Consider the following 20,530-nt stretch of genomic DNA (forward strand, 5'->3'; position numbering starts at 1 on the left):
ACAAGTCACTGGGACTAGATAGCATTCACCCAAGAGTTCTGAAAGAACTCAAATGTGAAATTGCGGAACTATTAACTATGGTTTGTAACCTGCCCTTTAAATCAGCTTCTGTACCCAATGACTGGAAGATAGCTAATGTAACGCCGATATTTTAAGAGGGCTCTAGAGGTGATCCCGGCAATTACAGACCAGTAAGTCTAACGTCAGTACCGGGCAAATTAGTTGAAACAATAGTAAAGAATAAAATTGTCAGACACATAGAAGAACATAAATTGTTGGGGAAAAAGTCAACATGGTTTCTGTAAAGGGAAATCATGTCTTACTAATCTATTAGAGTTCTTTGAAGGGGTCAACAAAATGTGGACAAGGGGGATACAGTGGACATAGTATGTTTAGCTTTCCAGAAAGCCTTTGACAAGGTCCCTCACCAAAGGCTCTTATGTAAATTAAATTGTCATGGGATAAGCGAGAAGATCCTTTCATTGATTGAGAACTGGTTAAAAGACAGGGCACAAAGGGTAGGAATAAATGGTAAATTTTCAGAATGGAGAGAGGTAACTAGTGGTGTTCCCCAAGGGTCAGTCGTAGAACCAATCCTGTTCAACTTATTCATAAATGATCTGGAGAAAGGGGTAAACAGGGAGGTGGCAAAGTTTGCAGATGATACTGAACTGCTCAAGATAGTTAAGACCAAAGCAGACTGTGAAGAACTTCAAAAAGATCTCACAAAACTAAGTGATTGGGCAACAAAATGGCAAATGAAATTTAATGTGGATGAATGTAAAGTAATGCACACTGGAAAAAATAACCCCAACTATACATACAATATGATGGGGGCTAATTTAGCTACAACTAATCAGGAAAGAGAACTTGGAGTCATCGTGGATAGTTCTCTGAAGATGTCCACGCAGTGCACAGCAGCAGTCAAAAAAGTGAACAGGATGTTAGGAATCATTGAAAAAGGGATAGAGAATACGATGGAGAATATCTTATTGCCCTTATATAAATCCATGGTACGCCCACATCTTGAATGCTGCGTACAGATGTGGTCTCCTCATCTCAGAAAAGATATACTGGCATTAGAGAAGGTTCAGAGAAGGGCAACTAAAATGATTAGGCGTTTGGAACGGGTCCCATATGAGGAGAGATTGAAGAGGCTAGGACTTTTCAGCTTGGAAAAGAGGAGACTAAGGGGGAATATGATAGAGGTATATAAAATCATAAGTGGTGTGGAGAAAGTGAATAAGGAAAAGTTATTTTACTTGTACCCATAATATAAGAACTGGGGCCACCAAATGAAATTAATGGGAAACGGGTTTAAAACAAATAAAAGGAAGTTCTTCTTCACTCAGCACACAGTCAACCTGTGGAACTACTTACCCGAGGAGGTTGTGAAGGCTAGGACTATAACAGGGTTTAAAAGAAAACTGGGTAAATTCATGGAAGTTAAGTCCATTAACGGCTATTAGCCAGGATGGGTAAAGAATGGTGTCCCTAACCTCTGTTTGTCAGAGAGTGGAGATGGATGGCAGGAAAAAGATCACGTGATCATTACCTGTTAGGTTCACTCCCTCTGGGGCACCTGGCATTGGCCACTGTCGGCAAACAGGGTACTGGGCTGGATGGACCTTTGGTCTGACCCAGTATGGCCATTCTTATGTTCTTACGTTCTCTCTGTGCCTGTCTCCCCTCCCACTCTGTCTGTCTTGTCTCTTTAGGTTATAAACTCTGTGTGTGTGTGTGTGTAGCATCTAACACAATGAGGTCCTGATTTCATGGGACATTCTAAGCATTACTGTAATATAAGTAATAGTAATAGGGCCATATTACTTTTAATGCCAGCCATCTCTTGTCATTTGAAAATGCATCAAGAATTCACTGACAAGCTGACGTGGTATTTTAATATAGTTTTGTATATTTGCTCTTGACATCTCCCTTTAAGTGCTGGAACTCATCACTCAGGACATAACCATTTCTTTTATCAGTGATGTAAAGTAAGAGCACAGCTCATGTAGTATCCTTTATTCTGGATCACAGGTCCATTCTCCTGAGTTAAACCAAATAAATAAAGCCTGTCACTCATTCAGAAGGCAGACTTGCTGTCTGAATCTTACTGAATAAAATGCCACTCTAGTAAGTTGAATTTGAGACATTGCAATGTCCTCTCTGTTCCCTTCCCATTTTAGTAATCCAACCTAGTTGAAAAACCCCAACCCTCCATGAAAAGCCAATAAAGGCCTTTCATTACCTTCTAGCTCCATTGTTTTTGTTTTTAGAAAAACAGTTGATTCCAGAATAAAAGTATTACTCAAACACAACTAATAAAACATCATGTGTGCTAGGAAATACTGCACTTAATTCAATACTTGGCATAGAAATAAGAGCAAGCTCCCTAGCTAAAAGCATTTCTTGTGTTTAGGATTATTTGGCAGGAAATCCTTCATTCTGTCTGCTTCTGAGTATTTTACATTGATCTATGTCCACCCACCAGATTTACAGAGTATTGTACGTGTTACGTTGAGTCCCATCCCTAATGCTGACTTTTTATTTTAGTGGCTAGTTTATTTTTAATATCATTCAAGAATTAAACACCTTCAGTAGACTTGTTTGATTTAATAGCAAATTTTTTACAGTTAGAACTGGAATGCCCTTAATTATGGGCTACTTGCTTGTCAGTTAAGGTTGCCTAAATATTTCCATTGTAAAGGACTGTTTTTAGTTGCTTTGCACTTTCTCAGTCATTTGCCTTTTCAGTTGAAATTCATGGGTGATAGGTATATGCTCAGGTAGGGAGTGATTTCCCCCCTTCCCCACCCATAAAGTTTCATCAAAAATGACTGAGTGGTTTTCAAGCATGGAAGAAGTGAAAAAATGCAGTTTGCAAAGGAAAAAAATGCTGACTTTTTAAAAACAAATGTTCCAGCGACTCAGCAAATGTCAGTGGAAACTTGAAATTTGGAAAGAACAGAGGTGTGCCTTTCACTGGTTTTGGTAGAAATTGGAATTGATTGGCAGAGCTATAGACATTTGGAAAACATACTTTATGCCTGGGCACTGTATTATGTCAAACAAGGCTAACTATCTCCCAGTTTTCTCTTGGCACTGAATACGCATACATACATAAACAGAATGGGAATTTCAATTGAATAGATGTCACTTCAGGATTCCATTAGATGTGCACAATCTGAGGCACACTGATTGGGAATTGTCTAAATTCATAGATGGAATTGGTGTTTGCTGTGGGATTAAAACTCAAATATTCCAGGCCCATCAGTCCTGTGCTACACCCAACTATACGTGTCTTGGTGAAACAGCATCAAGACTTGACAGCAATTCTCTGGGGATACTTTTATGAGTCTCAAAAGCAAACAAGAATTAGAAGAATTCCCTGTGTATTGGTATCTTCAGCTACTCTGTTTTGCTCTACACATCGCAGTGGTCTGAGATTGGATGTGATTGAGAGAAAAGACAAAACACTGACCAGCCAATAAATATACGGACTTCAAACTGGAGATTTGGTTGCATGTGCTGAAAGTTGCCAACAATTGGTCATTGGCACTGTGTTATAATGAAAAACACACACTGTACATGAATATAACTGTAGAATGTATCTCATGCCTACGAAACTGGACTCTACTAACAAAACATAGTTGCTGTTCTGTTGATTTAGTGAGCTAGGCTCAGTAGTACATCCGTCCTAGCAATGCTGCTGCTCAGTCCAGGTAGACTGGTAGAAAGTACTTTTCTGTAGAAACATTGGGAGCTCACTGAAGCCATGCTGGGTAACATTTCTAGCATATTCCAAATCAACACTTGATAAATTCTAGATAGAATGTGGCTCTTGTAGAACTAAAATGGAAGAGACCATGGAACCTATGCTAGTATGGCTGAACCACTCCTGGAGAATAGCAGAATTGAGCAAATTGGTATATGGTTTTGAAGACTGGGTGTTTACATTTGAAAGTGACTAGCAAAGGACTGTTCTTTCATTATACAGCGGACCCTCGCTAGAGCATGCATCGCTATAGCGTGGATTTGCATAGAGTGCGGTCGCGGTGATGGATCCCAAATTTAAATATTTAAATTGGGATCCATGGTAACGCGGCCCCTGCTATAACGCTGTCCCCGCGGTACTGCACATGGATCCCAAACCTCACGTTCTAGCAAGGGTCCGGTGTATAAACTTATATTGAACTGAGGCCCGGTCTACACTGGGAGGGATCGAGCTAAGTTACGCAACTTCAGCTACATGAATAACGTAGCTGAAGTCGACGTACTTAGACCTACTTACCGTAGTGTCTTCACTGTGGTAGGTTGACTGCTGACGCTCCCCCGTCGACTCCACCTACACTTCTTGCTCCGGTGGAGTACTGGAGTCGATGGGAGAGCACTCGGCAGTCAATTTATCGCCTCTTCATTAGACGCGATAAATCAACCTTCCCCTCCCCTCCCCCCCCCCCCGCTGGATCGATCGCTCCGGAGGTAGGTGTAGACATGCCCTGAGTTGTCCATCCTACAGGATGGTTAAAATAGTGAATTGTGGTGAGATTGCTACTCTAATGGCCTTATTTTTCATTGTTGGTATATTTTTTTTTCATTTTATACTTTTTTATAACTTTTGCATTTATTTAACTTGGTGGTGATCAAAAAGATGGATTAGATTCAAACACATTAAGAGTACATGTGTGCTACAACTTTTAAACGTTGGGCGAACTTATCTGTCTTCTTTCATTGGATTGTATGTCTTACTTTTTGGCTCTGTTTAATACATGATTTGCTATGTTGGTAACTTGATTGACGTTGACAAACGCAACTTTTAGAATATCTACACTGCCTCGCTTTCAGACTCCAAGGGTGTGAATAGCAGTGCAAACCAAAGTGCTGTGCTGTAACTTGCCTGTTTTGGATGCTACAGGTGTGAACTTAAAGGTTCCTACTTTAAATTAATGCAGTCCTCTTCACCAGGTCTACATTAATGCAAAATAGGAGCCTTTTACTTCATGACTGCTGCATCCGCATGGGAGAGTTACAGTGCAGCATGTTGGTGTGTACTGCTATTCACACTCCCATAGTCCAAACTGTGGGGCAGTGTAGACATGCCCTTTGTTCCCCTGCAAATGCATGATGAGCTAATGCTTCTAAAGTACCTTCAATTTAAGCTCTGATTATAAATTCAGAGTGGGAATGTAGCTCAGGAACAGTGCAGATGCTTTTTATGCATGAGGACCCTGCATCAAACCCCATTCACAAGAAGAGCTCCCGAGGGTTGAGTAAGTAGTCTCATAAATCAGGGGTTGCAGGTTCAGTTTTTACTGCAGCCAATTTGGAATCCAGCATGCAATTTGGGACCCTTCGTTACAGTATGAGTGAAAGGACACAAAAATTTGAAGTTCAGAGAAGGGCTCCGAAAATGATAAAGGATATAAAATTATGAAGAGTGTGTGAAAGAAATGTATATGATATAACTGGAACCTTAGGCAAAGGTGAATAAGGGAGGATGTGAATACTGTACAGGTATTTGAGTGATTATTAATAGAAGGTTGCAAAGGGACTTCTCTTGCTGAGCTGGCTAAATGAAGTGTGATGGTCTTAAATGGAAAATGGAGAAATTCACATTAGTTATTAGACAAATGGCTTAACCAGGAGGAGAGTGAGATAAATTGGCTTGTAATCTAGCTGAGTTAGCTAAAAATCTTAGTGGGAAATGTTACAGTCCTGCTCTCTGTAGGAATTGGGGACTGCATGACCCAAGTGGTTTCATTTCACCCATCAGTTGTGATTCTATTCGATGATCAGTGCAATTCTGCAAGTGGAGTTACTTTCTCACAGTGATTTTCAGCAGCTGAATCCTTCTTCCTTTCCCGAGAATACAAAGCAAAAAAATAAAAGTATGTTAGTGTCATTTCAGTAATTTTATGATGCAGGCTGTAGACCTAGTAGTTTTGTGTCAGAATCCTGAATGCTAGGTTTTGAAAAATTTACCAAACAACTTCTAATCAGAGGACTAACCCCACTAGCCAGACATAGACATAAAAGACGTAGGTGGGATTCCCATTAGTAAAGTTCATGGGCAGTCTTGGAAGCTTCTAGAATCAGCCAGGCAGATCAAGGCTCCTCTGCATTTTTCATGCCTCTAGGTACCCCACCCACCCTCTGATTTTTGCAGTGTCATGGGTGTAAGTTACCAATTATTGTTCTTTGACTTATGTTGCATAGTCCTGCCTCATGAGAAGATTCCTTTTTTCTTTAACTACTATTGCCATGAACTGGTACTTTTTCTTCTTGAACAGTTTATGGAAAGACATGCTATTTGTTGATATTATCTTCTCCATGAATTTGAAACATTTATTATCCTCTTTGTAGACTCTCACCAGCAAAACAAACTCTTTCTAGGCTCCCTGCATAATCTTGAAAAGTAATTTATAGACTTGGTGTCATGCATGTCAACATTTTTTTTCCCACTGATACAAGTCGCTAACACAGTGAAATACAGTTCCTCCTGCTAGGTAATAACTAGGAGATGTCCCTTTTCACAAATTCATAAAACACGGCTCAGCAACTTTGTCAAAAATACCATTCCTGGTAACTTCCCTGTAATCAGTTCACAAAGAGAAGATACCCTCCAGCTAAAATGAAATATGAATGAAAATAACTAGAAGCTACTTTCCATTTAGTAGTTTCACCAGACAGGTACAGTAAAAATGTTGTTTAAATCATGGTGAAGAGCACTGTCCCTGCCCATAATGAATTGGCACTAACCTGCATTATGGGGCAGAGTGGGGTTGAGGGAACTATCCCTTTCAACGTTTTTGTCTTAGTGAAGAATGTGGGGGATTGAAGCAGGCTTCACAGTGGGCAGGCTGTGGCTCAACAGGCCCCAAAGTCCTAGGATCGCCAGTCTGTGGGCCCGTAGCCACGCTGGAGTCTGTCGTTCCCTGGTGCTCCCAGATGGCAGGGGGTGGGGGCGAGGGTGAGGGGGAAGGTACGGGGACCCCAGCCCTTCCTCTCCACTGCATCACTGCTCAGGGATCAAGGGAGAAGTGAGCAGTGTCTCAGAGTTGCCTCTTCCTGATACATCAGACCAGCCTCCCCTAGACCACTTTCTACCTCCCGGCTCTCTCTTCAGTTTGGTTGCTGCACTCTCCCCACTCCCAGCAGAGGGTTCCCAATCACTCTCAGCAGTCGGATGGGTATTCCCCAGTCCATTTCTCAGTTTCTGGTTATTCTCCCTTGTCAGGGAGCAGGGGACAGAAAAGGGTCAGGTCCTTGGCTTCCCAAGTTGGGTCTTATCCACTGTCCAGACCCTTCTTCTGGCTTCCTCCCTTCAGACACTCTCTCCTCCACTCTCCCCTGCTTGACTGTCAGAGTCCCCTTCCAAGCAGATCCTCCATTTGGAGCATGCTCTGCAGCTGCTGAGGTGTGGGGACCCTCTTGGGCTATTACTGCTCCTTCACTCCCTTAGCCTTTGTTAGGGGTCTGTAAACCGCATCACAGGGAGGGCGATTCTAGCTGAACAGCAACCAGATCCAGAATGGTACATACATTATGATGTAGCCTTACATAGGAGTGATTGATGACTCGGTACTTGGCATGCCCTGAGTGATTAGACCAAAAGATAGAAACATTGATCATTCTGATTCAACACTGCTCTCTGCAGTGACATCTGTTATATTCTCTGTGGGCACCAACCTTCGCTGTCTGTGTGCAAACACTTTTTGTTTTAGGACCAAAGCAGGTTAAGGGGAAGTGACAAGATATTCTGTCTGCCTCCCACTTCTGATAATTGTGCCCATTTGAAGAACCCCCCACACACACCCCGCCTAACTCTTGATGTATGTTGATTTAATACTTTCTTAAGTATTAAGTGTTCTTGCTCTGTGATTTGTGGCAGTCTCCAAGGTTACCACTTGATAGTGCAGAAAACATGCTTACTCAGCACACTCTACATTTCCCTTCACTACCATTTCCTTGTATTTCCACTGCTACTAAAAATACATTCTATTCAAAGATGCATGTTCAAGTTTTATTCTGCTTTCACCCAGAATGCCACCCCACTCAGCCACCCCAACATTTTCATGAGATGGACAAAACTGCAAAAGCCATGGCTAGAAGAGGTTCTCAGGCTAACAGCCCACAGGCTGAATTGGGAGAGGACAGGGTTTCAGTGCAGCAGTCCTAACTCTCTTCCTCCTTTTTCCTTGATTTTTCAGAACCAATATTGATTGACTTTTCAAAGCATGTTGCAAAGCCTCTCTCTTTTCCTAGGTTTCTTTCTTAGGTATTTACAGGGGCCAGATGTGAAGGTTGAAGGAAGAAGGAGTTTAGTCACATGAATTTGTACTTGTGCCCAGAGCTTTAGAGAGGTGTGGGTTTACAAATGGAAGTAAATATCTACATATTTCTGGTATTGAGGTGTCCAGAATTAAACACAATTTAGTTGTAAGAAAACCCTTTTCAGCTTAAAGCATCCAATACATTACCACAATAGTTAAAAGGGAAAAAGATACCGTTCTAAAATTACAGACTGTATCCCAGCAGAGTTCTTTTAAAGGCTATGAACAGCACTGGCCAATGATCTTGCCGCAAAAATTGCTCAGTCAGATCTACTGATGCTGCTATTGTGTTAATTGTTGTTCCATGCAACTACGCATAAAAAGTAGAGGTTTTAGTTTTTTAAACACTACAATAATTCTTTGCTAAAGACCGTTATGATCTATTATGCATGAGAAAATATGTAGTTATCTTGGTAACATCATTAAGTACACTCTTTTTGAAGACCGGGTCATCTGTCATAGCAAAAGGAAGATTAGAGGAAAATGTAAGTGTGTGTTTTTTCTGTTAGCAAAGGTATTAAAAGGGCAGTTGACTTGAAAAAAATTACACTTCTGTCTGAATTCTTCTATCTACTATTGCTACAAATAACACCTAAGATGATTACAACTGAAATTCTAAGAGAGAGAACTTTTTTCTATTTTTCAATAATGCATTAATTCAACAACACTTCGTAAATAGTCACTTTTACTGTTTGCCCTTATTAGCAAGATTCCCCTTGTTGTTTTTGTGGGTCTGTTACACCTAACCAGGGAAGAGAAAATAAGAAAATGTGATTGTAAAACCGCAAAACTTGGAAAAGAGGTTCAGGGGCATGTGTGGTACATGAAATTAGTTCTTTTTGTATTTGACTAGATTTCAAGGTGGTGATCATGGATCTTTAATATTTCTGTTGTGTAAGCTTTAGTAATTTTATAGTGATATAAATAGGGGACCATCTCATTGGTAGTGGACAGCACAAGCATCAGAGACCTATATCTGAGATCTCGTGCCTGGTCCAACGGGAACTTAAGCACGTAGTAGGCTGGTACTGTGCACAACCTCTGGAAGTGGGAGCAGCAACAGTGACTCCACATATTTTCAAGAGGGAAAAAATATCAGAACCGTCAAGGTGTAGAAAGGAAGCTTTTTGCACAAATGTGGCCAAAGCATCTATAATGTCCTGCTTTTTATTTTACTAATTTCAAATCCAGTATCTATACAGCAATATGAAATGCTCTCAAATGAGGAGTACCTAATACAGAATTCATATTACACATGAATATTTCTGCTTGTACATCCTCACACTTTACAAAACAAAGGAATTAGATTAAACTGATATTTTGATTATATGTGTCTTTCTGGAAAGTGGCTCATAAATCAAATGAAGAGGAAGCATAGTCTCAGTGGTATGGAAATCAGGAGATCAGAGTTCTATATCCTGCTATCTGCCTGAATAAATAAGTCAAGTTTTCTTTATCTCAGTTTCTCCATCTGTAAAATGGGGATAATAATACTGACCTACTTACACCAGAGTCATTGTGACAATTAATTTATTAATTGTACGTATAGCATATGAAAGCGCTGGATGGAAAGAGAGAGAAACACTTAAACCAACTAGCCAGAGGTGGTTGGAAAACGAACTGACGCTCTTCCCCCCACCCTCTGAAAATTTCAACAAAAACTTTTCTAAACGTTGTTGCTGGTGAAATTTTCAATGGAAAAAGTTCTGCTTTCTGGTAAAAATCAGAAAACAAAATATTTCAGCTGAAAATGTAAATACTTTGATTCAGAAATGCTGCTGTGGTGCCTTGTGTTAATTGTAGTGTAGGTGCATTACGTTCCCATTCTATTCTGGATGTCCTGCCTCCCTGTTGAGACTACATCTCCCGTGATGCACCACAGTCTCATCTCGCAGTGAGGAAAAGCAGTTGAACCATTGGGATTTCTGGCCATGGGGCATGGGCTGGAGCACCCATGGAAAGAGATAGTGGGTGCTCCTCTGGAGGCACTGCCAAACAGCTGTTTGGTGGCTGGGGGAGGGCGGAGACTAGCGAGTGGGCAGGGGCCTCGAGGAGGGTGCAGAGTGGAAGCGGAGCGAGGGTGGGGACTTGGGGCAGAACAGGGGGGAGCACCCCCAGGAAAAAGAAAAAATTAGTGCCTATGCCATGGGGCATTATGGGAGACCAGCTTGGCTTAATAGTGAAATCCTTGCTGATCTTGAACACAAAAAAGAAGCTTACAAGAAGTGGAAGATTGAACAAATGACCAGGGAAGAGTATAAAAATATTTCTCGGGCATGCAGGAGTGAAATCAGGAAGGCCAAATCACACCTGGAGTTGCAGCTAGCAAGAGATGTTAAGAGTAACAGGAAGGGTTTCTTCAGGTATGTTAGCAACAAGAAGAAAGTCAAGGAAAGTGTGGGCCCCTTACTGAATGAGGGAGGCAACCTAGTGACAGAGGATGTGGAAAAAAGCTAATGTACTCAATGCTTTTTTTGCCTCTGTCGTCACGAACAAGGTCAGCTCCCAGACTACTGCACTGGGCAGCGCAGCATGGGGAGGAGGTGACCAGCCCTCTGTGGAGAAAGAAGTGGTTCGGGACTATTTAGAAAAGCTGGACGAGCACAAGTCCATGGGGCCGGATGCGCTGCATCCGAGAGTGCTAAAGTTGTTGGTGGATGTGATTGCAGAGCCATTGGCCATTATCTTTGAAAACTCATGGCGATCCGGGGAAGTCCCGGACGACTGGAAAAAGACTAATGTAGTACCCATCTTTAAAAAAGGGAAGAAGGAGGATCCTGGGAACTACAGGCCAGTCAGCCTCACCTCAGTCCCTGGAAAAATCATGGCGCAGGTCCTCAAGGAATCAATTCTGAAGCACTTAGAGGAGAGGACAGTGATCAGGAACAGTCAGCATGGATTCACCAAGGGCAAGTCATGCCTGACTAATCTAATTGCCTTCTATGACGAGATAACTGGCTCTGTGGATGAGGGGAAAGCGGTGGACGTGTTGTTCCTTGACTTTAGCAAAGCTTTTGACACGGTCTCCCACAGTATTCTTGCCAGCAAGTTAAAGAAGTATGGGCTGGATGAATGCACTATAAGGTGGATAGAAAGTTGGCTAGATTGTCGGGCTCAACGGGTAGTGATCAATGGCTCCATATCTTGTTGGCAGCCGGTATCAAGTGGGGTGCCCCAAGGGTTGGTCCTCAGGCTGGTTTTGTTCAATATCTTCATAAATGATCTGGAGGATGGTGTGGATTGCACCCTCAGCAAGTTTGCAGATGACACTAAACTGGGAGGAGAGGTAGATACGCCGGAGGGTAGGGATAGGATACAGAGGGCCCTAGACAAATTGGAGGATTGGGCCAAAAGAAATCTGATGAGGTTCAACAAGGACAAGTGCAGAGTCCTGCACTTAGGACGCAAGAATCCCATGTACCGCTACAGACTAGACACCGAATGGCTAGGCAGCAGTTCTGCGGAAAAGGACCTGGGGGTGACAGTGGACGAGAAGCTGGATATGAGTCAACAGTGTGCCCTTGTTGCCAAGAAGGCCAATGGCATTTTGGGCTGTATACGCAGGGGCATTGCCAGCAGATCGAGGGACGTGATCGTTCCCCTCTATTCGACATTGGTGAGGCCTCATCTGGAGTACTGTGTCCAGTTTTGGGCCCCACACTACAAGAAGGATGTGGAAAAATTGGAAAGAGTCCAGCGGAGGGCAACAAAAATGATTAGGAGACTGGAACACTTGACTTATGAGGAGAGGCTGAGGGAACTGGGATTGTTTAGTCTGCGGAAGAGAAGAATGAGGGAGGATTTGATAGCTGCTTTCAACTACCTGAAAGGGGGTTCCAAAGAGGATGGCTCTAGACTGTTCTCAGTGGTAGCTGATGACAGAACAAGGAGTAATGGTCTCAAGTTGCAGTGTGGGAGGTTTAGGTTGGATATTAGGAAAAACTTTTTCACTAGGAGGGTGGTGAAACACTGGAATGCGTTACCTAGGGAGGTGGTGGAATCTCCTTCCTTAGATATTTTTAAGGTCAGGCTTGACAAAGCCCTGGCTGGGATGATTTAGTTGGGGATTGGTCCTTCTTTGAGCAGGGGGTTGGACTAGATGACCTCCTGAGGTCCCTTCCAACCCTGATATTCTATGATTCTATCAGATGTAGTCTGGCTGGGGAACCCAGCCCACAGACGACAATGGGGACATGAGTAAACTGCAGCTGCCTGAGATACCGCCACGATATCTGAATCACAATATTTTGGTTTTCAGCTTAAATATTTTGGTTTATGTAAAAAAAAAATAAAAAAAAAATCAAAATGTTCCTTAAAAAGCAGACATTTTGTGCCAAAAAAAAATTGTTCAAAAACCCACATTTCCATCAAAAAATTGCATTGATAGAAAATTTTTGACCATCCCTATAAGTAGCATATCTGCTGTTTGGTTTAAAGGCATCTTTCTAGATTTCATATTTTCTTCAGACTTTTATGTCATTTCCCTATTAAAGGACAACTTTTTAAAGACAAAAAGAATGAGCAGTACTTGTGGCACCTTAGAGACTAACAAATTTATTTGGGCATAAGCTTTCGTGGGCTAAAGCCCACTTTATCAGATGCATGCAGTGGAAAATACAGTAGGAAGATCTATATATACAGAGAACATGAAAAAATGGGTGTTGCCATACCGACTCTAACGAGACTAATCAAGTAAGGTGGGCTATTATCAGCAGGAGAAAAAAAACTTTTGTAGTGATAATCAGGATGGCTTATTCCAAACAGTTGACAAGAAGGTGTGAGTAACAGTAGGGGAAAAATTAGCATGGGGAAATAGTTTTTACTTTGTGTAATGACCCATCCACTCCCAGTTTTTATTCAAGCCTAATTTGATGGTGTCCAGTTTGCAAATTAATTCCAGTTCTGCAGTTTCTCGTTGGGGACTGTTTTTGAAGTTTTTTTTGTTGAAGAATTGTGACTTTTAGGTCTGTAATTGAGTGACCAGGGAGGTTAAAGTGTTCTCCGGCTGGTTTTTGAATGCTATAATTCTTGACGTCTGATTTGTGTCCATTTATTCTTTTGCGTAGAGACTGTCCGGTTTGGCCAGTGTACATGGCAGAGGGGCATTGCTGGCACATGATGGCATATATCACATTGGTAGATGTGCAGGTGAATGAGCCTCTGATGGTGTGGCTGATGTGATTAGGTCCAATGATGGTGTCCCTTGAATAGATAAGTGGACAGAGTTGGCAACGGGCTTTGTTGCAAAAACACCTGGGTAAGTGTTTTTGTTATGTGGTATGTGGTTGCTGGTGAGTATTTGCTTCAGGTTGGGGGGCCTGTTGGTAAGCGAGGACTGGCCTGTCTCCCAGGATCTGTGAGAGTGATGGGTTGTCCTTCAGGATAGGTTGTAGATCCTCGATGACGCGCTGGAGAGGTTTTAGTTGGGGGCTGAAGATGATGGCTAGTGGAGTTCTGTTACTTTCTTTGTTCGGCCTGTCCTGTAGTAGGTGAGTTCTGGGTATTCTTCTGGCTCTGTCAATCTGTTTCTTCACTTCAGCAGGTGTTCCTATATCGATGTGATGCTATAATGTCATGCTATAGATTTACCTTTGGAGGTGAACTATTTGGAATAAGAAATTCAGTTTTTGGTAGCATGTTGTTCTGTATTACCGTAGCATGTAGGAGTCTGTCGTGGACTAGCACCCCATTGTGCTAGGTACTGTACAAACACAGAACAAAAAACCAGTCCCTGCTGATAGAATATTGTAAAATAATTTCATTTTCATATAATCTAGTTTCCCAGAATGAAATTTAACTTCGGTCAAAAACATTTTGCGAGACGAAACAATGAATAACAGATACTGCTGCTAGTTCACTAATACCAGCAGTCTGGATTAGCAGTCAATGCTGAGGAAATCCCTGCTTTCAGCTCTGTAGGGACCATCCTGCCATAGCACAGGGCATCTTTCAGTTGATATCATTGCAGTTAAGGATGAGCCATCCTCATGGTTTGGAGGCTGAGCTGAATGACCATGTGTTCGGTCAAACTGAGTGGGGAAAATACTATATACTCAGTCTGGTGTGCACCTCTGACTCTCTCAGCCATGCAGTGAAACTGGAGCTTAAATCTTTTAAAGCAAATTCAACTACCTACTTTACAGAATGAAAAATGTTTCTCATGTCCATTAGAGTATCCCCCAATGTATGTCCCTCAACTTGCTGGTAGCTGCAACATCTGCCATATGTGCTCTTCTAGCTCCACAAACTTTTGTTGCAGCGTCGTGCATTTGACACGTATGGACAATGAAAATAGGAGTATGTGTGTCAGAGCATTTTAGAGAATGGGTGTACTGGCTGAGTTGACTGGAATCTGAGGGCAAATCAGAAGTAAAGGGAACAGAGAAGCCTCATTCTTTTAAAACTTTGAATAAGTTTGAGCTTACTAAATTCCAAAATCAGTCATGAGGGTAGAGGGTCAGGTCAGATAAATTGCAAGAGTCAAAATGGACAAACATCTGGTTTATTCATCCCTCGCTGCACTAACAAAAATGTGGTATCCTGTTAGATAAATCACTGATCCAACCTCGTTTATTTTGGCGTCTCTGCACCTTGGTACTTTTGACTTAAACAAGAATCTGTCAGTATATTACAGCTAACATGCCTTGAGCTCCAGGTTCAAAGTTCGTGTGCTCCTGTGACTTTGAACTCTTCTGTTCCTGAGTTTACCAGCAGACAGCTGCACTAGAACAGATCTGTTTACATCAGAGGAATAAAAGGCAGCTCGCAGTTCATAGTTTCCATTTCCTTTTGCATTGTTCAGGAATTCAGGCTCACAGTTCTGTGTCCTGAAACTTAGCCTCATGTGTATGTCTCTGACTTGGTACTTGCAATACAAATGTTTTGTTTTGATTTGTTGATAGAAAGTGCTGATGGGAGAGAAATTAGTTTCATCTAAAATCAGCCTCAGTTTACAAGAAATTCTATTGTGGAATAAATGAGCTTTCATGTCACAATTTCACTGTAGCCTGGCTGATTTAAAATGTTGGTCTTTTTGTAAGGTCTCCTGCAGTCCATAAATCTAAACTAGTGTGAAACACTTAACATGGAACTGTTTTACATATTTAGATACAGCATGATAAATATATTTTTAGGTGAAGAAACTTTACTGTTTTTCTAAAGTGGTCATGACTATGAAATCTGATCAGGTGCAGGAACCACAACTCTGTTTGTTCTGGTTTTTCTGACATCCTTCATACTGTACAAGAAATAAAATATCCCCAACTGTGCACAGCCAGGGAATAATTCCATTAAGAGATTCTGATGATGACATAACTGTGATAGGGAACCATTAGAGAGGTTTGCTCATACCCATCCTCACCCTAAAGTGGAATTATAGACTTCAGTGACAAGTACCTACTTTGTAGAAAGTTGGAAAAGAATCTTTTCCCTTGGTTTTTCTTTTATACCTCTCCCACAAATATCTTTCTTGTTGTTATCCTTTTTCCTGTCTCCACATGTTTCTGAGCTTTCTCTGATTTTCTCCCTCCCCTTGGCCAAACCGTCTGGGGTGTTTGGTTTACATACTGCATCTCTTTCCTAGGTAAGTATGTTTTACTTTTTAATTGTTCTGGTAGCTGATTTGACCAAGATATAAGGAAATTAAGTGACTTGTCTAAGGTCCCATACTAATTCACTATTTTGGGCTTGGCCCAATTTAGAGTGGAATCCTCTTCCAAGTTACTTGCACTATATTAAAATGTACTTGCTTTTTAGATTATTATTACATGAATCTTAAGCAAAATAGAAAAAGCATTGCTATTTGATTTAGAATGAATATATATATATTATCCCTGTAGGATCTGAGTGCCCTTTATATTACTAAATTGTATATATATATTTTTTTTTCTAATAACAGGCCTCAAATACTACTGGTGGTGCAATACAAAATTTAGAGTAGAATTAAGCAACAATATATTCACAGAAAAAGTTTGCATTCCAGTAATAGATTGATTCTCATTTACAAGAGGGCTCCTTTACACGTTTCTGCAGGTGTAAAGAGGCCTTAATATGGGAGTAAATTGCTTTTATACCCAAGTTATGGTTGAGGTCCATTTACACTGACAAAGCAATTTAAAGATATCTTAATGCAAACAAGAATCCAGCCTTATATCTTCTCAAAGAAGTTGAGCTGCAGTTAAGATGGTTACAGACCATCTCAACTAATGTTCTTCTAAAGTTAACCTTATTATAGCAAGTCTAAATGAAAAGTGTAGCTTTTAGAACATCTGTTGAGTTCTGTCCTCTTGAAAAAGGAATCCAAAATTCTATATACTATTGTATTCTGTATACACTGTAATGTCTGGTTGCCTTCCAGTAGTGCATTAAGCCACATGACTAACTTCTGTCATGTGGTGGTGGTTCTCTCATCCTCTCCCCAGAGGAAGAAGTATGTGCGGTGGAGTGTCTTGGTTGGTTTGTTTTTGTTTTTAATTATTTATTAAATAAAAGTAATCTTTACACATGAGCTGTCAGTAGTGTGAGGAAAAATGTATGTAGATGCTTCATTGTTTATGGGGTCAAAGGTATAGATATTAAAAAATAGAGTAATAGACATTCTAAATGTTTTTTAATCGAACCAGCTTTTTTTAATCAAAGGTCAGGGCTGCTTCAGACAGTTCTGTTACACACACTTGTAATGTGCACTGTCCTAAAAGCTGTTTTCAAATATTTGTTATAAATTCCACTGTAGGAGCTTTACAATAAATCAATAACAGCAAAGAACAGGGGCTTTTTTAAATGAAAGAAATGAAAAGTGAAAAATCTGGGATTATTCTAATTTAGCTTCCTTTACTCAAATCATAATTCTGTTCTGTTCTATATAGGTTCTTATAGTGCACTCATCACCATAGTAGCTGAACACCTTCCAGTAGTGCATTAAGCAACATGACTACCAATCAGTCATATGTTGTTTTTCTCTCATCATCTTCCCAGAAGGAGAAGCAGGGGAGAGGAATGTCTTATTTTGATAGGTTGGTTTATTAAATAAATATGCCTGTTGCTACTTGTTTATATTAGACAAAGCAAGGTCAAAGAAATGTGTCTTGCACTTGGAGTGGAAAGTGGTGAGGATTCTGATGGTCCTTAGTTCCCGGAGTTCATTCCACAGCATCGAACCATCCCCAGAGAAAGTTCTGTCTTCCACATAGACAAGCTTTACTCTGTGCCAGAGGAGCTAAGTTGTCGACCACATTCTTCATCCTGGAGCTTTAGATGGTCATTTAGGTATCCTGGGCCCAGGCCATGGAGAGTTTTGAAGATAGGGATCGAGACTTTGAATTGATTCAGTATTCTGTGGGAAGCCAAGTGTAGAGAACAAACAGGTGTAATGTGTGCATAGTAGCCTGTGTTGTTGAGGAGCTGCATGGCACCATTTTGTACTAGTGGCCCCAGTAATCTATTGTGGTGATTTTTAGAGACTGTCTATGCTTTTTTTTAGTTTAAAACCACCCTCCTGAGTATTTTTATTTGAAAAATAAAACTTGTGAAACCGGCCACCTAGACTGTTTCCTCTGAGAGAATGAAAAGTGACAACCATGCTACTGTGCTGCATCTCACCTCCTTTGGAGGACTGGAACTAGTTCAAAAAGAAGTACATTCATAAAGAGTACCATTTCCTGTTTTTTTACTGGATATCCTAATGCAAGAGTCACTGAGTTTTTAAAAATAAGCTCTTTATGATTTTTTTAATTTCTGCTTGTAAAAAAGTCAGGCAGTAAGTAAGTCACCTTTCCAGAAACAAATTTGGACTGACCATTTGACATTGTACTTCGTACTGTATAATTGCCTTTCTGGTATTTTTCTGTTCGTTAATCATAGTTTTGTCCATTACTTCTCATGACCATGGCTTAGCAAGGTGTTATTTATTATATATTTATTTCTTGCTGAAAACCCTTAACGTTTCATGTGTAACAGCTGATTGCACTTTTGTTTTGGAGACAAAACACACAATATAAATTATAACCCTGAAATCAATAACTGCGTTCTTTTAAGTTAATAGTTTTTCATAATAGCTGGTTAAATGGTTTCCTTAAACTTGTAATCATTAAACTAAAACCAGTTTGAACCCTCCTAAGTCCCTATGGCCTTTATTTGTTTATGTTTTAATTGGCACACTGATTTGAAAGCAGGAAATAATATAAAAGTGATTGCACTGATTATTTGAGCACAAACAGGATTCAGAGTACAAGAGTTTGGCACATTACTTAATCTTCTCATTATTCCTCATTTTATTTCCTTTGCAGTTGGTAGCCTTCATCCCAGCAGCTTTTCTACTGCATCCTGTTTCCTTCCTCACACAGAAGTCAAGCTCTGACATACCTGACTTTGTGTTTCTCCCTCTTTGGCCTTTATAATAAGAAAATCCATTCTGTCTGCAGTTATATTGTTCACACCTAACTTCTCTTGCATTGTACAGGGTTCAATTCACTTGTAAAATGCTGAGTTTAGGTATTTCAGCATTTGAAGGGAAAGAGGACTTAGGAGAATGAAGAGTTGTAGATGCATAGCTGAACAAATAAGGGTGTCCCCCTCTACTGAATTCTGGGGATTCCCATCCAGTTTTTAATGCAACAGAACACAACTAACTGGGAAGCCATGGAAAGTCATGCATGTTGCTTTGATGTCTCGCTGGGAGATCTGTTGTGTTCCTATTAAGAGTTAAGGATAAGAGACGATCCCAAAGAATGGAGTCTGTTGGATGATGAAGTTCAGGGGGAGGGCAGTCAGGGAGCAGAATCATTACTGATTTGTAGTGAAACAGGAGGGAATGGAACAGAACTTCTTAACTTGCTCCCAGGCAGCTTGGCTGTCTCTATGGACTGCTGGGGATATGGGTATCCCAGGGAGCCTAGCACCCCACCAGGTTTGAAGCAATTGAATATATGGCAAGTGGGGAAGAAACTAGTACAAATGGCTCAAGAGACACAACAATATTGTTATAGTAACTCCTCACTTAACGTTGTAGTTCTGTTCCTGAAAAATGCTCCTTTAAGCAAAACTATGTTAAGCTAATTCAATTTCCCCATAAGAATTAATGTAAATAGAGTGGAGTTATGTTCCAGGGAAATTTTTTTGGACAGACAAAAGACTGTGTGTGTGTGTGTGTGTATATATATATGTATACACACATTATATATATATATGTTTAAAACGTATGCTGTGTGTGTGTGTGTGTGTGTGTGTGTGTGTGTGTGTATAAAATACACACACACATATACACTGTATAAGTTTTAAACAAACAGTTTAATACTCCACACAGCAATGATGATTGTGAAGCTTGGTTGAGGTGGTGAAGTCAGAGGGTGGAAGAGGGTGGGATTTTCCCAGGGAATGCCTTACTTCTAAATGATGAACTAGCACTTGGCTGAGCCCTCAAGGGTTAATACATTGTTGTTAATGTAGCCTCATACTCTACAAGGCAGCAGGAATGGAGGGAGGGGAGACAGCATGGCAGAGAGAGACAGACATACACCGAGTGAGTGAGTGAGAGAGAGAGAGAGAGAGAGAGAGACACGCAGTGCCCCTTTAAGTACGCTGACTCCACTCTAAGTACACTGCCCTTTTAAGTAGATCAGCAAGTTGAGACAGCAGCTGCTGCCAGCAAGCTCCCTCCGTTCTGATCCCTGTCGTGTGTCCCCCCCACCCCATGCTCTATGGAGGTGGGGTAATGGAGGGGCAGGAACAGGGGAAAGGGGGGCACCCTCACATTAGCACCCTTCTTCCCACCGCACAGCAAGCAGGAGGCTCCCGGGAGCAGCTCCAAGGCACAGGGCAGGAGCAGCACATGGCAGTGGGGGGAGGGACAGCTGAACTGCTGGGCCATTGGTAGCCTGCTGGGCAGCTGCCGCACAGGGAACTTAGGGGAGCAGGGAGCTGATATCAGGGCTGCCGGTCTACCCTGGTTCCAAGCCCCCACCAGCTAGTTACAACAGGCTGCTCTTCCTGCAAGCAGTGGACAAAGCAGGCGGCTGCCAAACAACTTATAAGGGAGCATTGCGCAACTTTAAACAAGCATGTTCCCTAATTGATCAGCAACGTAACAACAAAAGTTAACCCAGACGACTTTAAGTGAGGAGTTACTGTATTTCATCTAATATGGACATTTTCCCTTTGATATTTTTAACTCGTGGATTAATGGTTTCATAGATTCCAAGGCC

At 41.2% G+C, this 20,530-nt stretch overlaps 1 protein-coding gene across 4 annotated transcripts in view; it reads left to right on the top strand.

Moving 5' to 3' along the window:
* MTHFD1L (methylenetetrahydrofolate dehydrogenase (NADP+ dependent) 1 like) overlaps window positions 1-20,530 on the top strand; it is a 243,645-nt gene that overhangs the window by 131,884 nt on the left and 91,231 nt on the right. The window lies entirely within an intron of this gene.

Source organism: Chelonia mydas, chromosome 3 (genome assembly GCF_015237465.2).
Source record: "Chelonia mydas isolate rCheMyd1 chromosome 3, rCheMyd1.pri.v2, whole genome shotgun sequence".
NCBI lineage: Eukaryota > Metazoa > Chordata > Testudines > Cheloniidae > Chelonia > Chelonia mydas.